The sequence below is a fragment of the Castanea sativa genome, chromosome 9 (assembly GCF_040712315.1).
Source record: "Castanea sativa cultivar Marrone di Chiusa Pesio chromosome 9, ASM4071231v1".
Taxonomy (NCBI): domain Eukaryota; kingdom Viridiplantae; phylum Streptophyta; class Magnoliopsida; order Fagales; family Fagaceae; genus Castanea; species Castanea sativa.
The window spans coordinates 14,276,338-14,290,408 of NC_134021.1; the positions used below are offsets into that span (position 1 = coordinate 14,276,338).

Below are 14,071 nucleotides of genomic sequence, written 5' to 3' on the forward strand. Positions count from 1 at the left end.
AATAGCCGGAACACCCAAAATGCTTTGAATACGAGACTGCATATCAGGAGAAGTATTAGAGCTGAAAAAAATATTTGTTTTGTCTCTATTAATTTTCTGACCCGAACCTCTCTCACAAATAGCGAAAATCTCTAAAATCTTCCGACATTCCTCATCTTTTGCCCAAGAAAATAATACACTATCATCAGCAAAAAACAAATGAGAGACCCTTGGCCCATTCCGACAAATAGCTACTCCTTGGATGTGTCCCTCCATTTCAGCCATATGTAACAAACTCTGTAGCCCTATGGCGCACATAAGGAAAAGGTAACTTAATATGCCCAACCGGCTGCCAATTGAGAAGCACCGAATAGGAGACCGACGTAATACAGGACATAATGAGACTCACCAATCTATCCCCCAACCCTAAATGCCGCATGGTTTTCTCTAAAAATTCCCACTCAACCCTATCATACGCTTTGCTCATATCAAGCTTAAGTGCCATATAACCCAACTTCCCTTGAGTTTTTCTTTTAAGGTAGTGTAATGTCTCAAAAGCAACTAACACATTATCAAAAATAAGTCTTCCGGTCAAAAAAGCACTTTGAGATTCAAGAATGGCATTAGATAAAAACTTTTTCAGCCGATTTACTAAAACTTTTGAAATAAGTTTATAGATCACATTGCACAAACTAATAGGGCGAAAATCAGAGACCATCCTTGGTTGCTTCACTTTTGGAATAAGAGCAATAAAAGTAGAGTTAAGGGATTCCGGAACCACACCTGAGTTAAGAACTTTGAGCACCACCGCCGTAACATCCTCTCCCACAATATGCCAGAAAGATTTATAAAAAATGGGCGACATCCCATCGGGACCAGGGGTGGTAAGAGGAGCCATCTGTTTAAGTACAGCCCACACTTCATCTACATGAAACTCATGGCCTAAGCAATTAGCATCAACCTCAGAGATAGCCGGGTGAATCCCTTGCAAAATACTATCAAAATCCGATGGCCTAGAAGAGGTAAAAATGGAGCGAAAATATTCCTCAAAAATAGCATTCATACGACCTTCATCCTCCACCCATTCTCCAACACTATTATCCAACCCAACTATGAAGTTACGTTTGTTACATTGGTTTGCCCAACAATGAAAATAACGAATGTTGCTATCACCCTCCTTGAGCCAAGCATTGCGGGACCGCTGCTTCCACATACTCTCTTCTCGGATTTTTAACTTCTGAATCTCATCCCATAATTTATAAATTCTCCCCGGATCCGTAACATAGTAACCTGCCTCTTCTGCATGATTAAGTTCCTGGAGCTTCCTAGCAAGAGTATTTCGGACATGCCCAAAATATTTTTTATTCCACTCTAGCAAAGTCTCTTGGCAGCCCAAAATCTTCCTATTAAAACCCCCCCACCTCAAAAGGAGCCATACGGTCACCCCATGACTTTTTTATCACCTCTTCACAAGTGCTATCTTTTAACCACATAACTTCAAAACAAAAAGGCCTCCCTTTCCTGTAAAACCGCTTTAATTCAGAATTAGAGCACAATAACAACGGTTTATGATCAGAGTGAAAGGCTTCTAAATGATGAATCCAGGTTGCCGAAAAGCGAAGAATCCATTCAATAGTTGCCACACCCCTATCCAACCGAATCCACGTAATCTGGGCACCAGCTCTATGATTACACCAAGTATAAGGGAATCCATTAAAACCAAGGTCTTTCAAGTGACAATAATCCAATACATCCTGAAATCCCTGCATTTGTCGTTCTTGCCTATCCAACCATCCCATCTTCTCATTTGCAAACAAGATTTCATTAAAATCACCCATGCATACCCAGGGCAAATTAAAACGATGGCTCAAATTCCAAAGTAAATCCCAAAAGTTTTCCCGACTGGCAGTATCAGGATCTCCATAAAAACCTATAAACCGCCAGGTGTCATCCACTCCTTGGTTAACAATAACATCAATGTGGTGGGCAGAGAAAGTTTGCACATCCACAGCCAAATCAGACTTCCAATACAAAGCAAGGCCACCACCTGTATTGACACGAGGAACAACAAAAAGATTAGTAAACTGAATCCTTCTCCCGACCCTTTCAAGAATATATTTTTCAACTTTAGTTTCCATTAAGAAAACTATTTTGGGATCTTTTGCTGTCACAAGTGCAACAAGTTCATCTTCTATCTGTGGGTTCCCAAGCTCACGACAGTTCCAACTAAGGCAACTCATAACGCCCGGCGGTGCTGTCTTGCAGCCACCACCTCAAAAGTTTGTTCCTCCTCTCCCTGACTGGTCTCCATACAAAACTTCTTACTCTCCATGTGATCCTCAAAGTCTATGCTCATGCGTTTCTTCCCAGAATTTATGACGTTAGCCACTGTCACAACCCCTTTGTCTGAACTTTTGTCCTTAGAAACCATGCCTACTTCACGAGTTAACCTCTTCCATGCTTTAGTTAATAATGTAGGCCCCGGTACTTGTGATATATTATGAAGCAAAGAATTTGTCTGAATTGCATGGGCCATATTCGAAGCATGACAATCCTGCTCAACCCTATGAACCTGTGGAACCAAAACCCTTTCCAACCGAACTTCACTCACCATCTCAGAATTCAACTTCTCAGCCTGCCCAACCTCAACGACAGGTGAAAGACACTGAACAGAATTCACCTCATCAGACACACTATCCTCCCTATTTATTGGTAAGTCTTGACCAACAACAGGAGCAACTTGCATGGGAATAACATCACCATAGCTACGAGATTGATTAGGCACTGAGGGCTGCTGCATCCAAGGAGCTTGACGTCGAGACTTTCCCGAAATCACAACCACTATCTTACGAACGATCCTAACAGAATCAGCCCGCAACCACTCACCATACTCTTGATCCTTCTTCCTCAATCTCCCCATACTGCTAAGCCACTTCTCACAATCCCTATCGCTATGACTAACTCGACCACACCAATAACAGAAATTCGGAAGCCGCTCATAATTGATACTCACCCATCCCACAAATTTCTGTCTAGCCCAAAGCTTGCAACACCGAGGAAGCGGCCATGAAATATCTAGATTAATTCAGACTCTCAAAAACTCACCACCAGCCCCATCGTCTTCTAGGTCAGCCACTTGTAATACCTTGCCTAAAGATTTTCCCACAGACTCACCAGTTTCTTGCGATAAAAGGTAGTCCGGGACATTATGTATCTGAATCCAAAATGATGAGCGTGTATAGTCCAGAGAAGAGGCTGACTCAGCATCTAAAGCTCTCTGAAACACCACCAGACTCTTATCATATGACCAAGGTTCGAATTCTAGTACATGTTCAAGGTCCAAACAATCCTCAGATTCAAATAAAAGAATATTATCTCCTACATCCCGGATTTTGAGTTCCCCTATCGGCTTCCACAAAGGTTTGAAAGTACGGGCCACTGCATCAACATTAACTACCCATTTTGTGAGGAATTTTCCAGCCAAACGGTGAATAATAGGTTCCTCTCGACCCCCGACTTCAGCACCCCGTTCTTCCGCCTCAGACAGCGAGAACCTAGCCCACATCTCTTCTAGTCCAGCCATACCGTACCAAACAGCAACACAGAAACCACAACAACACACACGAAACACTTCGTCCTATCAGCCTTACCAAAGTCTGAAGGGAAAAAAAACCTAGACAACGCCAGGGACGAAATTCGACAAGCGCCAAGAATAGAGAACCCTAAACCTAGCCGCCAGAGAAACCCTCTATGCTTTAGACAGAGAGTTAAATAAAGTTAATGGACCACTGTATAGTTTTTAGCAATACCACCTACTAACATTTATTTCTATCAATTCTAACTGAATTATTACTACTTCCACTGTAAGCTAGGTCCTACAAACGTTTATTTCTATTAACCCTAACTGACTTTTTTGTATTTCCACACAGATCAAAGCAAATTCTATCAGATTTGGTCCTTTACTTGAAACTTGCATTTCCAACAGGATGAAGCAGTACTCTTATTTTGGTTCCAAGTGGTTTTTATTAACATTCAATTATGGGATTCTTCGAATGTGTATAAGCTCAAGCTCAAAATCTGCCACAGTTTCAGCTTTAGCTAATGACACCGATCAACTGGCTTTACTCAACTTCAAGAAATTGATAAAGACCCACTTCAAATCATGAGCTCATGGAATGACTCCATACATTTCTGCAACTGAATAGGTGTTACAATTACATGTAGCCCTTCCAGTAAAACAATCATGACTTTGAACCTAGAAGCAAAGAGATTGGCTGGCTCCATACCACCCTCTATAGGAAATCTATCCTACCTCACAGGATTCAACCTACAAAACAACAGTTTTTATGGTGAAATTCCTTAAGAAGTGGGACGTTTAAAGCACCTGCAGCATCTCAATTTGAGTAGGAATTCCTTTGGTTGGAACCTTCCAACTAATCTAAGTCAATGTACACAACTAAGAGTGATTAATGTTGCTATCAATGAACTTATTGGGCAGATTCCAGACCAATTCAGCTCATTGTTAAAGTTGGTGTATCTAGGTTTTGGTGCCAACAACCTTACCGGGACTATCCCAGCTTGGATTGGAAACTTTTCTTCTTTGTATTATCTTGAACTTGCCTAGAACAATTTGCAAGGAATGATGCCTAGTGAACTTGGCCGTCTATCAAGCTTGGGATTTTTTCTGCCTGCTGAGAATAATTTGTCTGGTATCATCCCTCCTCTCATCTATAATATTTCTTCCATACACCATTTCACCATTACTCAAAATCAGCTACAAGGAAGCCTTCCACCTGATGTTGGTCTTACTCTTCCTAACCTTCGACTATTTGTTGGCGGTGTTAACAGTTTCACAGGAATTATTCCCATGTCATTGTCAAATGCTTCTCAACTTCAGGTGCTTGACTTTGCCGAAAATGGTCTAACTGGGATAGTGCCTAATCTAGCAAGCTTGCAAGGCTTGGTTCGACTTAATTTTGATGATAACAGACTTGGATATGGGAAAGATGGAGACTTGAATTTTTTTAGTTTCTTAGCTAATTGTACTAGTCTGTAAGTCTTGGGTCTTCATAATAATTATTTTGGAGGAGTATTGCCCAGCTCCATAGCCAACCTTTCCACCCAGCTAACCACACTTTCTATGAGCCAAAATATGATTCGGGGTGACATCCCTATTGGAATTGAGAACCTTGTTAACTTGAACAAACTGGGACTAGGATATAACTATTTGAGAGGTACTCTTCCTGATGCTATTGGGAAGCTTTGGAAGTTAAAGGGATTCTTTTTGCATGGTAACAAATTTTTTGGGCCAACCCTTCCTCCTTGGGTAACTTAACAACATTGACATTGCTTTATATGAATGAGAATAGATTTGAGGGAAGGATACCCCCAAGCTTAGGAAACTGTCAAAGTTTGCTTATACAGAACCTATCATTTATGTAACACCCCATAATTTTATTTCTTATTTAATTATTATACGTAAATTAAAAAGGAGACCCACAATTAAATGGATTTAATTGACTCGGGCCTAAGATATTAAAAATAATATGAAGCCCAAGTGAGGTGGCATAAGTAAATATATGGGCCTTGATAAGCATTAAAAAAAATTAAAAAAAAAGGGGGAAAACCCTAGCCTTTATCTAAGTTGTACGTGTAAATAGGTATATATATATATAAATAAATAAATAAAATAAATAGGAGATCTCCTCTCTTTTAGTGGCACAAAGCAATCTTCTTGTTTTTAGTCTTCTCTGCAGTTGTGTGTGGGAGAATCAGGTCAGCCCTCCTCATTACTTGGATTCTTTTATTTGTGTGATACCTAGCAAGTGTCTATATAGCTTAAGGGCTATTGACATCTCACACACCTAGGATATAGAATGTTTATGTATGCTATTCTATGTGCTGCACAGATTACTGGTGGTTAGGCGTGGACCTATGAAATTAGTTTGTCACCATGCTAATGAGAAAAAGCTGTTTGGGGTTTACTATATGATTGCACTATCTATCTAAGTTCATAATATGTCATTCACGCACTTGCCAATGTTCAAAAACTTGTCTAAATCCTAGTCTAGCGGCATCAAGGGAATACTAGGCAATTGGATTGATAAATTAAGGTATATATTAGGTTGATCACATGTCCATCTTCCTGCCATACATAGCTAGGATTATATTAATGGGAAAAAAAAAAAAAGGCTGCATTATGTTACTAGATACCTACCTCTGCACCTAGTGACACTAATTATCATCTCTAAGCCACTATTGTAGGCAGCAACTCTTTAAGCCCAAAAATCAGATTATGCAACAATATTTTTAAGCCAAAATCTGATTAGGTAAAGCCAAAAAGATATGATTATGCAGTAGTAATTGTAAGCCCAAAACCTGACATGGCTGAAGAGTATTTCAAGGAAACTAAACACCTCCGTAGGTTTTAATGTTGATAGATTAAACTATTTAAATGTGATTAAGTGGGAAAATTTTGTATTGATGTACCTATCTTTGGTGTTGCTAGGTTCTAATTCTACTGATCTGTTGTGATTCAAGGGAGATTGATTTCTTTTATTTTTGCAACTTAAAGGTAAGTGGTGTTTACTAATTTTGGGGGTTTTCCCAAACAGTGTTGATTATTAAATTATTTTATATCAAAGAAATATGTTGTTATTATATATATATATATATATATATATATATATATATATATATATATATATATATATATATAAATGGATATTTTATAATTGCTTGATGTGCATGTTAATTATTCGTTTTATGAAAAACTTGTGGAACAACCTAAATTTATTTAAATTTGTATGTGTGAATATATCCTTATATTTTTGAGAATTATGAATGGATTATTTTTGTGAGCATCTTGAATGGGTTATTTATGTGAGCATCTTGAATATGTTTTGAAAACCTATGGCAAGTTGTGATTAAAAGCTCAGTATTGTATTAGTCCTTAGCAAGGAACAACCATACTGCAGCTAGTCCTTAGCAAGAAACAACCATACTGCAGCTAGTCCTTAGCAATGGACGGTCCCAAAAAAGGGGACAGTGCACAATTGATAGCTCCTTAGCAAGGGAGTATACTATTAAGGATCCAAAAAGAAAGCTCCTTAGTAAGGAAGTGTACCTTTAGATTTCAAAGGAGCCATCTTTAAGAAATGGGATGAAAAGGAGGTTCCAGTCCCAAAAAAGGGGACAGCACAACCCTGTCAATGGGGCGTAAACGTTGACCACGAGCAAAGCCTAGGAAATTGTGTATGTGATGGTATTGATATATATATTTTATGATGGCTCACAATATAAAGATATATATATATATATATGAAATATTTGATGATAAAATATTGATGAGGTACAAGTTATGAATTTGTTGAAAGAATTATTTTTTTTAAAAGGTTGCTCCCACACCACAGTATTACTGAATTCCACTTATTGAGTTATCTCATCCCACACCCTAATATTTCATATGTGTGTGTGTATATATATATATATATATATATATATATATATATATATATATATATATATTTATAAATGTCTTTACATTGTGAGCCATCATAAAATATATATATCAATATCATTACATACACAATTTCCTAGGCTTTGCTCGTGGTTATCGTTTACGCCCCGTTGACAGGGTTGTGTTGTCCCTTTTTCTGGGACTGGAACCTCCTTTTCATCCTATTTCTTAAGGATGGCTCCTTTGGAACCTCAAGGTGCACTTCCTTACTAAGGAGCTTCCTTTTTGGATCCTTAATAGTATACTCCATTGCTAAGAAGCTATTAATTGTGCACTGTTCCCTTTTTTGAGACCGTCTCTTGCTAAGGACTAGCTGCAGTATGGTTGTCCCTTGCTAAGGACTAATACAATATTGAGCTTTTAATCACAACTTGCTATAGGTTTTCAAAACATATTCAAGATACTTACATAAATAATCCATTCAAGATGCTCACAAAAATAATCCATTCATAATTCTAAAAAATATAAGGATATATTCACACATACAAATTTAAATAAATTTAGGTTGTCCCACAAGTTTTTCATTAAACAAATAATTAACGTGCACATCAAGCAATTATAAAATATGCATTTATATATATATATATATATATATATATATATATATATATATATATAATAACAACATATTTCTTTGATATAATAAAATAATTTAATAATCAAAACACTGTTTGGGAAAACCTCCAAAATAAGTAAACACTACTTACCTCTAAGTTGCAAAAATAAAAGAAATCAACCTCCCTTGAATCACAACAGATCAGTAGAATTAGAACCTAGCAACACCAAAGATAGATCCACCAATACAAAATTTTCCCACTTAACAATCCATTTTCACATTTAAATAGTTTAATCTATCAACATTAAAACCTACAGAGGTGTTTAGTTTCCTTGAAATACTCTTCAGCCATGTCAGGTTTTGGGCTTACAATTACTGCTGCATAATCATATCTTTTTGGCTCTACCTAATCAGATTTTGGCTTAAAAATACTGTTGCATAATCTGATTTTTGGGCTTAAAAAGTTGCTGCCTACAATAGTGGCTTAGAAATGATAGTTAGTGTCACTAGGTGCAGAGGTAGGTATCTAGTAACATAATGCAGCCTTTTTTTTTCCATTAATATAATCCTAGCTATGCATGAAACTTTAATATGGCAAGAAGATGGACATGTGATCAACCTAATATATACCTTAATTTATCAATCCAATTGCCTAGTATTCCCTTGATGCCGCTAGACTAGGATTTAGACAAGTTTTTGAACATTGGCAGGTGCGTGAATGACATATTGTGAACTTAGATAGATAGTGCAATCATATAGTAAACCCCAAGCAGCTTTTTCTCATTAGCATGGTGACAAACTTATTTCATAGGTCCACGCCTAACCACCTGTAATCTGTGCGGCACATAGACTAGCATACATAAACATTTTATATCCTAGGTGTGTGAGATGTCAATAGCCCTTAAGCTATATAGACACTTGCTAGGTATCACACAAATAAAAGAATCCAAGTAATGAGGAGGGCTGACCTGATTCTCCCACACACAACCGCAGAGAAGACTAAAAACAAGAAGATTGCTTTGTGCCACTAAAAGAGAGGAGTTCTCCTTTTTTTTTTTTTTTTTTTATTTATAAATATATATACCTATTTACACATACAACTCAGATAAAGGCTAGGGTTTTCCCTTTTTTTTTATATTTTTTTTTTAAAGCTTACCAAGGCCCATATATTTACTTATGCCACCTTACTTGGGCTTCATATTATTTTTAATATCTTAGGCCCGAGTCAATTAAATCCATTTAATTGTGGGCCTCCTTTTTAATTTACGTATAATAATTAAATAAGAAATAAAATTATGAGGTGTTACAATTTAACAATCTCACTGGCACCATACCAAACCAGGTTATTGGTCTTTCTTCCCTTTCAATTGCTTTGGTTTTGTCTCATAATTTCTTGATAGGCACACTGCCATTTGAAGTGGGTAACTTAAAAAATCTTGCTGAGCTAGATCTTTCAGAGAATAGATTATCAGGTGAAATTCCAACCACCCTTGAGACTTGTCTTAGTTTGCAGCACTTGTATTTGGAGGGTAATTCATTTGAGGGAGCAGTTCTTTTATCGTTGAATACGTTAAGAGGGTCAGAAGACATAGATCTTTCACGAAATAACTTTTCTGGGAATATTCCTGAATTTCTGAGTAAATTTTTGTCACTTAAGCATCTCAACATTTCTTATAATGATTTTAAGGGCGAAGTGCCAAGTGAAGGTATTTTTTCAAATGCAAGCGTAATTTCAATATTTGGAAATAATAAGCTATGTGGTGGTGTCCGAGAATTACATTTACCTACATGCTTCATAAAAAATCATCATTCGTCTCGGAAGCTTCTTACACTCAAATTAGTAATTCCTATCACTAGCTTGATCTTAATTGTGCTTGTTCTGTTGTATTTTTTCCGTACATGTTTTATTGTGAAAAGTTCAAGAGAGAGAGCATTGACTACATCTTCCTTTGAAGATTTGCAATTACGTATCTCTTATGTAGAACTCCTAAAAGCAACAAATCGTTTTTCTAAAAACAATTTGATGGGTTCAAGTAGCTTTGGCTCTGTATACAAAGGAGTTCTTTTTGAAAATGGAGCAATTGTTGCAATAAAAGTATTGAACCTTCAACAACAAGAAGCTTCCACAAGTTTCATTAATGAATGCAATGCTTTGAGAAATATACGTCATCGTAATCTCCTCAAAATTATCTCTGCTTGCTCTAGCATTGATCATAAAGATAATGACTTTAAGAGTTTGATTTTCGAGTTCATGTGCAATGGAAGTCTAGACCAATGGTTGCATCCTTAAAAAGATGTGCAACATCATAGCAAGAGATTGAACTTTATTCAGAGACTAAACATAGCCGGTGATGTTGCTTTTGCATTAGAATATCTTCATCACCATTGCCAAATACCAATTGTTCACTGCGATCTTAAACCAAGTAATATACTCGATGAAAATATGGTAGCCCATGTTGTGATTTTGGATTGGTGAAGTTCCTCTTTGAAGCATATGATAATCCCTTTAAAACTCAAACCTTGTCAATTGAGTTCCATTGGGTACATTCCTTCAGGTAAATGTTTCAACTAGATGAAGCACAACTCATTGCTTATTTAACAATTTCTATTGAAATTAAATGAAAATACGGATTCTTTCAAAACTAACTATATGCTCAAGTTTGACATCACTTTCTGTGCAGGGAAACATGTTTAACACCATTGGCCACTTGGAAAAAAGAAAGTGTCTAACAAAACAACAAAGACACACACATCCACAAAGTTGTATGCAGGGATATATGTGTAAACATTGCATAATGCATTAGTGGTTAAATTCTAAGCTCATAAGAGTATTGTTTCTTACCGAAAATTTATTAATGGATTGCAGAGTATGGGATGGGTGGCCAAGTTTCAACATTGGGAGACATTTTCAGCTATGGGATACTATTGCTAGAGATGTTCACTGGGAAAAAACCTATCAATGAAATTTTCAAAGATGGTTTGAGTATTCACAAGTTCACATCAATGGCTTTGCCCGAAAATGTCATGGATATAGTTGATCCATTAATCTTCTTTGAGGAGGATGAAGAAGGTGTCGATAATGAGAAAAATGAGGATGACTAAGAAGTGTGTGCAATAATCAAAGAAGATCACCATGTCTATGTTAGTAGCAGAATAAAAGATTGCTTAATATCTGTGTTCCAAATTGGATTATCATGTTCTACAACATCACCGAATGAGCGGATGCCTGCAAATATTGTCGTCAACGAAATGAATGCACTTAGAAACACATTTCTTAAATTTAAGAAGGGAAACACAAGAAGAACGAAGTATGCTAACTGATTTTATTGAATTAATGGACATAAAGATTGGTCACTTTTTTGTATAAAAAAAATGAAAATAAAAACATAAATTCAAAATTGGGATAAAAATGTTATGTGAAAAGAGAAGAAAAGGAAATAATATCATTCTCTTCTATTAAGATTGTCAAGTCCGCATGTTACTATTATTTAATGCTAATGGAATATAATTGTTGTTTGCTGCAAGAAAGTAATTACAGTTGTTTCATTCTTTCTTAATTATCTATCAGTCACACACATGTTGTGTAATTAATTAATTCATTTGATTTCTGTTTTTAGATTGACCGGATGGGATGGAATCTCTAAGTAATGAGTCCTGTGACATTCAATTGAGCAATCTTTACAGTTTTGAGTTTACACATATGCAGGTTCTGTATCAACCATTTATGTCTTTGTTTTCCAGATAAAAGGTAATTTAGATCAATGGTTCATTGTTATTTGTCAATGACATTTTCTTAAACCATATTCCTTTTTTTTTTTTATGGAATATACGATCCCTCTCCAATTTCTATATGTATTCCATACCCTATTTGTAACTTTATGTCATTTTTTAGAAACCTGCACCAAAAGTTGGCTAACTGGGTTTGGCCTTACTCTGCTTAACATAAAAATGCTTGTGGGCAGGTATTAACATTCTCTAGGACCTATTCCTCTATCATTTTCTTTTCTTGATTTTTTTGTTAAATTCAATTTCTCCCTCTAATATAGCTGTTTTTTTTTTTTTTTTTTTTGGTTGAGAAAACTAATATAGCTAATTAATCACTCAAATATTACCGTTTTAATAGAGCAATCCATAATAGCTATCTTTTGATTTAACTTCTCAATCCCTCACAGGCTCACACCCTTTGAACTCCATAGACTCATCAATCCTTTTGGTCTAGTTCCTCTAGGATTCACAATATATATATATATATATATATATATATATATATATATATATATATATATTAAAGTTCTTTAGGTCTAGACTACTAATTTTTAGGGTCTGTTTGGATAGAACTTATTGCTGAAAACTGAAAACTGAAAACACTGTAGCAAAATAAATTTTAAATGTGTGAATAGTACCGTGGGACCCATTTTTAATAAAAAAAATTCTGTAAAGTGAAGTTTGTGGGTCCCATGAACAGTACACGGGACCCACAAATGTGCTGAAAGTCAGCAAAATGCGGCTACTGTTCATGCACAGTACATGAACAGTAGCCTTGTCCCCCTGACCCGTGCTGCAGCAGCAGAAGAAGAAGAAAAAAAAAAACAAAAAACGCAGACGCAGACGCGGAAGAAGCTGTATCCAAACTCAGCCTTAGTCGATCGACTATCTGGAATTACTCAATTTTGTAGTTCTTTGACCCAAAAATGCATGTAATAATTGGTTTTATATTAAGTTCTAAAAAAATGTTACAAAAAACCTCGAAACTTAACTGGTACTTTCTGGTATTTTTAATAGAAACATCCCAAGTTTAAATTCTCTATCTTCTTCATAAGTATCGGGGAAAAAAAAGTTTCAAATAAAATGTTTTTGAAGGATGTGTAGACTTCTTGTGACGAGTTAAAATTATTTCTCAAAAAAAAAAAAAAAATTATCGACCAGGAAGTCAGATAAATGCTATCTACATCCCAAGTTTGAATCCTCACAAGGTTTAGTGCCGTCGGTGGAACTGACCATTTTTGCAATAGACTCAATTGCACCGGTAGGCTAGTTCTAGCTGCCCCAATTAATTGTCGACTTTAATGGCATTTGTTCGGTCGGCCCAGGAAGAATGGTCCGCTCAAGTAGACTGGGCTAAAGCCTAAAGATAGCTTTTATTTTATTTTATTTTCTAAATTTTGTACAGCTGAGCTATTCTTATGTTGGGCTGGGTTTTCTTACAAATGAATCCAATAATGAAGAAGAGAGGTAATCGGCTCCAACTTAAATGTGTGATAAACAAGGGTTGGTCTGGCATAGTGGGCTCTGATTCTTCGTGAAAAATTTTAAATCCCTTATATTAGGTTTTTTTTTTTTTTTTTTTAACATTCCATTTGTCCTAGTTCAAATATAAACTAAATAGATTCTCAAAATATATAAACACACAGACACACACACACACATATATATAAACTAAATAAACTATTACAAAATGGAATAAAAAAAAAAATCTTGCATCAGTATGTTATCCCAATAATTTTAAGATAAGTGTGACAATCATAAAAATCAACAAAATTACTGCTCTCTGTTATGTTCAATAATAATTTTCATGCACCTGAAGTAAAAGGTTATACAAATTTCTAGTTTTTCTGTTTCAGTTAAAAGCTAAAAAATCTTCTAAGAAGTTTTATGTCTATATAAATTAGAGCTATCTCTTTAATTGGTTGTGAATAAACTTAGTTAGTAGTTAAGTAATCTAATCTCTAGCCACTAAGACATGCCCCAATAATTGCAAAAACAGAACCTTCATTCAATCATAGCAAAAACAGCAACAATTAAATACTAGCTGTACGTTGGTGACACAATGTCCTCACAATTCCTATCTTTCTCTGGTTGTTTCTTATAAGCCAAAGGCCCAAAAGTCTTCTCTTCAGGGTCATTCTTATTAAAGCGCACATGATGTTCACTCTTATGTCATTATCTATGGCTGGGGCAAAAGAAATCTGTGTCCTACTAACTTATAATTATGTTATCTCTAATTGAATTATTTGTAT

At 35.8% G+C, this 14,071-nt stretch overlaps 1 pseudogene; it reads left to right on the plus strand.

Moving 5' to 3' along the window:
* The first annotated feature begins 3,965 nt into the window (after positions 1 to 3,965).
* On the plus strand, positions 3,966 to 11,375 carry LOC142608794 (putative receptor-like protein kinase At3g47110; annotated as a pseudogene).
* Positions 11,376 to 14,071: the final 2,696 nt, after the last annotated feature.